The sequence below is a fragment of the Biomphalaria glabrata genome, chromosome 16 (genome assembly GCF_947242115.1).
Source record: "Biomphalaria glabrata chromosome 16, xgBioGlab47.1, whole genome shotgun sequence".
In the NCBI taxonomy this organism is placed as follows: Eukaryota; Metazoa; Mollusca; class Gastropoda; family Planorbidae; genus Biomphalaria; species Biomphalaria glabrata.
Genome location: NC_074726.1, coordinates 6456294 through 6465688, shown reverse-complemented (window position 1 = coordinate 6465688; position 9395 = coordinate 6456294). Strand labels below are relative to the sequence as shown.

Sequence of the window (9395 nt, the reverse complement as noted above, 5' to 3'; positions counted from 1 at the left end):
AAAATTAGAGCATTAAAGTAGGTAAAAAATACATTTTTCAACCACTTTAATTTTATACACCGAAGTTTTGGCGGGCCGGATGAAACCATGTCGCGGGCCGGATCTGGCCCGCGGGCCGTATTTTGGGCATCACTGTACTAGATCAACGCCTTCCCCCCTATCCCGTCTATTGTATCTACCCCACTGCTACCTGCTCTATAGTGACGCCGCCTACTATGTTCGTACCTGCGTCAAGAATGTGTTCATGTGTGGGTATGTGTGTAACTATTTACGATAAGATTCCAACCTGACAAAAAAAAAACACTGAGTGTTCCTCCTAAACTTGAGATCATATCAGGGTTTGAAATGCGTATTGGACCATGTCGTTGACTACTAACATGCAGGCCAAGGTTCGCAATAATAATCCAATCTTCTTATTATAGAGGCCACATAGGCCTGGCCCCTGATGTAATCATGCATGGACAATCACAGGTGACTTACTAACTGTAGCCAATGTACAATTTGTCTCTTTATGGTAAGCTTTTTATTATATTATTTATCAGCTCTTTGGTTGAATTATTTGTTTATTCTAATACTCGTTTAAATCGTAAAATAATTCAATAATGTTAATTACGATTTAAAAAAAAACCTTTGTCAATGTCTTATTTGACAGTATAGAAACGAATGATCACCACTATATGACTAATTGCGTCGTTTCATTTTTAGAGACTTTCTACTATCTTTTTTGTGAAGATACAGCCTAAACCAGGTCTGTGGCCGTCTAAGGCTATGTTGAGTAATGAAGTGTCTCCGTTGTGGTGGGTAGCCCTTAAGACAGAAGCGAGTCGATTATAACTTTGACAGAAAAAAGTTTATAATAATAAATATGTTTCTTATAGCATTTTTTAAATGTCTTTAAGGGACTAAAAACGTATAATTGAACTGTTAAAAAAGAAAGTGTTATCAGTTTTCCTGTTTCCCCAATCGGGCCCTATAGGCCTATTTTTGAAGCTATTCCATATTAATGGAAAGAGAACTATATTGACAGTCCACTAACTGTAGGTCCCAAGTAATTTATTCGAAATAATATATTCAATTGTATGTGCCTAACATTTAATATATCCAGAAATTCATACATGTATCTTGAAATGCTTTTTAGTCACAAACCTCTTCCATTTTTTAAACTAAGGGAAATAATCGATTATAAGCCCAAACTGCCCTAAATTGTTTCATACTATTCAATGTTGGGGTGGGGGTGATTATGTGGAAGTGTATGTAACTGTCACTTAAAAAAAAAAAAGATTACATTTATAATACAAGATAAAGCGGTTTAATCCAGGGGTTCTCTCCGGTAACTCGGCTTACCGAATTACTATGAAATCATCCCAGTAAGTCTGCATGACTTCATAGCTAATTTGTGGTGACGAGAATAACGTGTCGCCCCGATGACCTGTTTATGATAAGAGTTTAAAATAGTTATCTGACATGCTTATCTTCTATTTATAAAAAAGATACCACGGCTTCACATTGTCTCTCATAAAACAAATTCTTTGTTCTTAAATTTCATAAAAGTTTCCTGTCCCGTAAATTATTGATAGAGCTTAAAAGAAGACTGGCAATGACTGCATGTAAACAGGTATCATTTTGTTTAATTTCGATATTTGACACTTTTATACGAACACTGTTAATACTGTGTCGTTCTTCTGTAGATCCAGACAACTAATAGGCCTACAACTAAACGGGTGTAGGTGTTGTGTTGTTACCGGTCGTTGACTTGTACCACCAAACTGCTGGTAGACAACTAAACTATTGTAAGCGTAATATATCTTAACTTTCAAATAATTTCCTTGTGGAAAATACTAAATAGAACTTTATTTATAAAATGGTCAAAATCAATTTGTGATACAATGAAATAAATGTACTAGACTTTAGTCATAATATTTTTTAACAAAACCTAACTCACTACCGTAACACAGCCTTTCAGTCTCACGCTCTGGAGTCGTCTCCCCTAAGACCAAAGGACAACAACACTACCTATGTGGTGTCATTGTAGCATTCACAACCAATCACTAACCTCTTCCCACCGTCACCACAAATATACACACACACACACTCCATAAAAGTTAACTTAGAAAATATTAGAATAAAATATTTATAATAATTTTATTTTTTTAAGCGCCTCTCTGCGTGTGCCCCCCCCCTACCAAGGTTGCACCCGGGGCATCTTGCTCCCTCACTACGCCTCTGACACCAAGTACACCATATACACTATGTACACATACACCACGTATACGACATACAACATATACAGGTGCGGACCAGGTGTCAAAATCGGCCCTGGCGTTAAAAATAAACCTATTGCCTCCCGTGTCATGGACATGAGCCCTGGCACACAGAGCTACATCGCACAATCGTTGCTACACCACTGACTGTCAAGTCTATAAACGATCTGTTATCAACTGTAAAGCGAGTGCCAATTGTGACGTTGCTTGGGAAAGGGGGGGCTTAATAAGAGACTATTAGAAAACATTTTAAAGGCCGTGATGTTATTGAAATCGGGCTGACGGTGCCGGCCCACCAGGCATTTGTCCAAATGCCCATATAGCCAGTCCGCCCCTAAGGATATACATATGTCCAAAAATACTTGTCTTGATATGAGGAAAGCGGACAACGGTTTCGTCCGCGTTATACGTGACAAAATATGCAGGTCACAATGTGGTCTACGTAGTTGCGTGAACTACTGCTTTTATCCTTAAACTTCCAACTGTATCACAATGTTGTTCTAATGGTAAACATTATTTTTTTGTAATTAGACCAACATTTTTTTTTGTTGTTGACCATTGTCACGCTGGTACGTCAGGAAAATGTAAACAGAAAGTTGTTTACATTCAAGTAAGATATAGTTTCTATACAGAAGAGTTAATTGGTGAATGGGAGATAATTTGTTTCCGGTAGGAGAATTCTTGAAGTTATGCCTTTTAAAAATAATATATCTTCCGTAGAGACGACCTCATATATATAATCAGGGTCCAAAATAAGCTTATTGAGTTTAAAAGCTTAATCTTTATGCTAATTTTACTTTTATAAAAAATTACTATTTAATTAACATTATAAAATCATAATAGATTGACATATAGTGTGTCTTTAATCTTTTCACGATTTCTACTTAAAGATACAAAGAATTTATTTCAAAAGAATGATTTCTGTAATTTCTTCTAATAGACAGCAATCTTCGGCATACACTAGGATATTAGTTCATCAGTTATATCTTCTGGAAGTACAAAGTCGTGTTAACCACCAAATATCATTGCAACAACCATCACTAAATTTCATTTGTGGACCCAATCATCACTAGATTTCATTCATGACCAAACCATCACTAAATTTTATTTGTGGACCCAACCATCACTAAATTTCATCTGTGGACCCAACCATCACTAAATTTCATTTGCGGACCTACCATCACTAAATTTCATTTGTGGACCCAAACATCACCAGATTTCATTTGTGGACCCAAACATCACTAAATTTCATCTGTGGACCCAAACATCACTAGATTTCATTCATGACCAAACATCACTAATTTCATTTTTGGACCCAACCATCACTAAATTTCATTTTTGGACCCAAACATCACTAGATTTCATTTGTGGACACCAAACATCACTAGATTTCGATCATGACCAAACATCACTAAATTTCATTTGTGGACCCAACCATCACTAAATTTCATTTGTGAACCCAAACATCACTAGATTTCATTCATGACCAAACATCACTAAATTTCATTTGTGGACCCAAACATCACTAAATTTCATTCATAAACCAAACCATCACTAAATTTCATTTGTGGACCCAAACATCACTAAATGTCATTTGTGGACCCATCCATCACTAAATTTCATTTGTGGACCCAACCAACACTAAATTTCATTTCTGGACCAAACCATCACTAAATTTCATTTCTGGACCCAACCATCACTAAATTTCATTTCTGGATCCAACCATCACTAAATTTCATTTGTGGACCCAACCATCACTAAATTTCATTTGTGGACCCAAACATCACTAGATTTCATTCATGACCAAACATCACTAAATTTCATTTGTGGACCCAAACATCACTAAATTTCATTCATAAACAAAACCATCACTAAATTTCATTTGTGGACCCAAACATCACTAAATGTCATTTGTGGACCCATCCATCACTAAATTTCATTTGTGGACCCAACCATCAATAAATTTCATTTCTGGACCCAAACGTCACTAAATTTCATTCATGGACCCAACCATCACTAAATTTCATTTGTGGACCCAACCATCACTAAACTTCATTTCTGGATCCAACCATCACTAAATTTCATTTGTGGACCCAAACGTCACTAAATTTCATTCATGGACCCAACCATCACTAAATTTCATTCATGGACCCAAACATCACTAAGTTTCATTCATGGACCCAACCATCACTAAATTTCATTTGTGGACCCAGCCATCACTAAATTTCATTCATGGACCCAACCATCACTAAGTTTCATTCATGGACCCAAATATCACTAGATTTCATTTGTGGACACAAACATCACTAAATTTCATTCATGAACTTAACCATCACTAAGTTTCATTCATGGACCCAAACATCACTAAGTTTCATTCATGGACCCAAACATCACTAAATTCCCATTCGTGGCCTTACCATCACTAAATTTAATTTGTGGACCCAACCATCACTAAATTACATCTGTGGACCCTACCATCACTAAGTTTCATTCATGGACCCAAACATCACTAAATTCACATTCGTGACCCAACCATCACTAAGTTTCATTCATGGACCCAACCATCACTAAATTTCATCTGTGGACCCAATCATCACTAAATTTCATCTGTGGACCCAAACATCACTAAATTTTATCTGTGGACCCAAACATCACTAAATTTCATCTGTGGACCCAAACATAACTACATTTCATCTGTGGACCCAACCATCACTAAGTTTCATTCATGGACCCAAACATCACTAAATTCTCATTCGTGGCCAAACCATCACTAAATTTAATCTGTGGACCCAACCATCACTAAATTTCATCTATTGACCCAACCATCACTAAATTTCATCTGTGGACCCAACCATCACTAAGTTTCATTCATGGACCCAAACATCACTAAATTCTCATTCGTGGCCAAACCATCACTAAATTTAATCTGTGGACCCAACCATCACTAAATTTCATTCATGGATACAAACATCACTAATTTCTCATTCGTGGTCAAACCATCACTAAATTTCATCTATGGACCCAACCATCTCTAAGTTTCATTCGTGGACCCAATCATCACTAAATTCTCATTCGTAGCCAAACCATCACTAAATTTCATCTGTGGACCCAACCATCACTAAATTTCATCCGTGGACCCAACCATCACCAAGTTTCATTCATGGACCCAAACATCACTAAATTCTCATTCGTAGCCAAATCATCACTAAATTTCATCTATGGAGCCAACCATCACTAAATTTAATCTGTGGACCCAACCATCACTAAGTTTCATTCATGGACCCAAACATCACTAAATTCTCATTCGTGGCCAAACCATCACTAAATATCATCTGTGGACCCAACCATCACTAAATTTCATTCATAAACCCAACCATCCACTTCCACTACACGAAAAGTAAAATGTGTTTTAAAAAATAACGCTAAATACATTTTAGGGAAGAGTGAATATTTAGACCTTCTAGTTAGGGTTGAATATATTTTAAACATTAAAAGGGGGGGGGAGATCAAAGGTTGTGTCAGCCCCGCCCCTACCTTTTCTTTCCCATTCGGAAATCACACATACTGCCACATCTTTCAATATGGCAATATTTATTTCACTTTTTGTACATAAAACACAATTTATTAATTTCCACTAATTGGTTAATTTTTTGATGGATTCACGTGTTGTCATCGACAATGAATTATTGTGCAAAGTTTCAACTTGATCAGAGGATGGGAGAAATAATGCGTGCAACATTTGTACCAGACAGACAGAGTAAGTTTTTATCAGGTTTGTAAAACAAACAAAAACAGAATATAAAAAAAAAAACAACTACCGAACGGAGAGTCTAAGGAAAAAAAAATAATCTACGAATTATTAGCAAAATCATGGTGTACCAGTTTCAGCTTGACCACCCAATTGTATCCCCCACACATAAACCAATGCTTCAAAAGAATATGTTAACAGTGTAATATTGGGGGGGGGGAGGAATAAGGTCTCCTTATCTTAAAAGAAGTGTGTTTCAAAAGACTTAGCATTCTCATATTTCCTCTTTGAATGAAAACGATATTATTAAGTGGTTTATATTTTGACGTATTCCGTAATATTTTTTTTCTTTTTATTCACAGCTTCAGCAGTGACGTCTTCTGTAAAATGAGTTAGAAAAGAAACGCACTTTCAACATGCCAGCCAGGACGAATGTTCTTTTTTGTTTAGCAGTCTGTGTGCTTTGGACACAAAAATCTGCCCTAACACACGCCGAGACCGCGTGGGAGCCCTGCGGTGCCGGAAATTGCCGAAAGGGGCAATACCTCAATGCAAATGCAGCGAATTGTCTCCCATGCCCTGAAAACTCTTTTATGGATATCGAGAACCACAACTGCACGGCATGCAAACCTTGCACACTAGCGGATCAAGACAGTCACAAAAAAGTGCTGAGTCATTGCTCCTCCACGACAGACGCGGTCATTCGCTGCATTGATGGTTACTTCAGATCCACGTCAGAAAGCGAGAAACAATTTGAATGCCTTCAATGCGGCGAGTGTGATCCCAACGAAGTGGTCAAAGACGAATGTTCCGACTTCAGCGACGTAGTATGCATGACGGCTACTACCCCGGCGACACATTCCAGCGACAGGTATTTGACTCCCTCTAACCCAGCGACACATTCCAGCGAAGAGTACTTTGACAAAGGCGTGCTTATAGCATGCATGTTCTTGCTAGCTATGATCATTATCGGCATTATAATATACATCAAACGAACTCCCCATTTCTTTAACATGCTTAGAGAATGCTGGCGAGGCCGTTGTCGTGAAAGAAATCGACGCCATTACGACAACGAGTTGCTTGTCGTGGAATAACTTTTAACTAGTCTACAATTCAATGAAAGATTTATGCAGCAGTCCTGGAAAGGCTATAAGCAACGTACATTGTAGCCAAAAGTATTGAACTTGGGGGGAAATTAAGTCTTAGCGTCCCTATTACATAACATTGTACGTTGTATTAACATGTATACCTGGCCGTTGGCATTGCATTTTGACATATAATGGTTATGAGCTAAACCTTGTTGCGCGATTGTATTTCCTTCAATCTAGAAAGATGAACAAATCTTTTATCCAGGAGTAAATTCGGACACTCAGACAACAAGTAATAAAGGCAATGTGAGAAACCTATTGGTTTGCTTTTACACAATAATTGTATGGTAAAAAAAAAAGACAACAGCTGTTCTGATGTTTTTTTTTTAACATTTCAGAGAGTGCATTGCCATTTCTATGTTCTATTTTCAAACATGTGTGTATTATTTAAATATTTTAGAACACTTTCTTTGTGTCTGTATGCCGACCCACTTTATTGGAGGAAATTAGTAGCCGTGATCAGGGCCGGATTTAAGGGAGGGCAGGTTTATGGTCAAGGTCTTCCACAAGAAACGGGTCACCACCAGAGAGAAAATACATCTATATTTGGACGGGTCAGCAACTTTACGTGTTGTTGTTTTTCTTAACATTCTAGTTCTCATTTTGTCAAACAATCCTTTGAATCTTACAGTTGGTTAAATTGTCTGGTGGTCAGGAAGTGTCCTCTCGAAGCGTTCTCGTAATATACAAAAGCAGCTCCGGATTGAATGTATTGCGTATACGGTAAACCCCAATAATATACATATTTATACCTAAATATGGATATTTAATAATTTTTTTTAAAGTAACAAAATGAGATTAAATTTACAAATACCGTTGTTCTATTTCTTTCTTCTGAAATATGGCATGCTTTTAGATATAACCCCTGTCTCACACCTGTCTCGATACTAAAAAACTCTGTTGTTCCTTCTTCTGTTTTAATGCAGCAACTAGACTGACTGTAAAGGTGTCGTAGGATCTGGACGAATTTTTCTGGGATGCCGTATTCTCTAACTATTTTCTATAGTGATTCTCGGTGGACACTATTAAACGCTTTCTTGAAGTCCACGAAACTGATCGTTAGCCGTTGTTGGTTCTCAAGACTTTTTTCTATGATATTTCGTAGAACGAAAATCTGCTCGGCACATGTTCTGCAATAAAAGTATTGCTATTAATAAATGGATTTTTATTCAAGCTTTCGAAAAAGAGTGGGGCCTCCACTTTATTAAATCCGGCCCTGGAAGTAGCTGACTAAAAGATTGCTAGGAGAAAGCTAGCTGGGCAGTGTAAAAAATTGCTATTGGGTATGCTGCTGTAGTTTGTTTCTGACTGAAAGAATTAGATAGTCTTTTTTTTTTTTTAAACATATCCTAACGATTAAACTATCGCATCATGTACTGGACATTACTATAAGTTTGTCCCACCAGAGATTTTGACATTGGCGAAAATCCTGTTCTTTTCAGATAAACCTAGTATTTAAAATGCAAGCTTAGAAAACATAGTATTACGACTCTTTAATCAGGCTGTCTGCAGTCACTGCTCAACACAACCAACTCAAGAACTTGACAACTCTGCTCTAAATGACGCCATACTTTAATGAGTGTAATAAATAATCAAATACTTTACTCTTAGTTAAACGAAAAGTCGGAATGTAATCGCTGTACTGAACTTTACTAGTCGATCAATCTCGAACTCGATTCTCACTGCTTCACTCGGGGACTCACTGTACAGGACTGACTTCACTGTGAACAAATAGACAGAATCATCTGACTCACTCGTCCTTTACGTATCGGGTCTATCAAAGCCTTCTTGAAAAATCACTGAAACGCCAGTCCCTTTTACACGATCCCATGACCATATCAGGGGCGATATTCACATATTGTATTCATACCAGCACATTCCTGTTGGTCTGTCCCACGTCCCTTGATCAGTACGTACTGGGCTGTGTCGCATGTGTCAGATGATTTCAAACATGATTAAATGTACCCGCATCGTAACCACAATTACAGCAATACTAATATTAATATTAGATGATTTCAAGAATACATTGTTATTGAAAGCTCTTTTTTTTTGTTGTTGTTGTTTTTACAAAGCTTATATCAACTCACTATCTGTCAGTCTGGTAAAAAGTTTGTACACGTTATTTCCCTGTACCCAATCTCGCACCAAGCTGAGATTTTGCACATGTGGTCGAGAGGCTAAGTACGCTTGAACTTGGCTTGGCTTGGCTACCAATGAAGGGGGCTTGAAGTTCGACAC

The 9395-nt window shown here is 37.3% G+C and overlaps 1 long non-coding RNA gene across 1 annotated transcript; it reads left to right on the top strand.

Annotated features, from left to right (window-relative positions):
* Positions 1-153: 153 nt before the first annotated feature.
* LOC106073020 (uncharacterized) lies at positions 154-9199 on the top strand. The gene is made up of 2 exons (XR_008775165.1): positions 154-514; positions 6372-9199. It is a non-coding gene; the product is annotated as an uncharacterized LOC106073020 (long non-coding RNA).
* Positions 9200-9395: the final 196 nt, after the last annotated feature.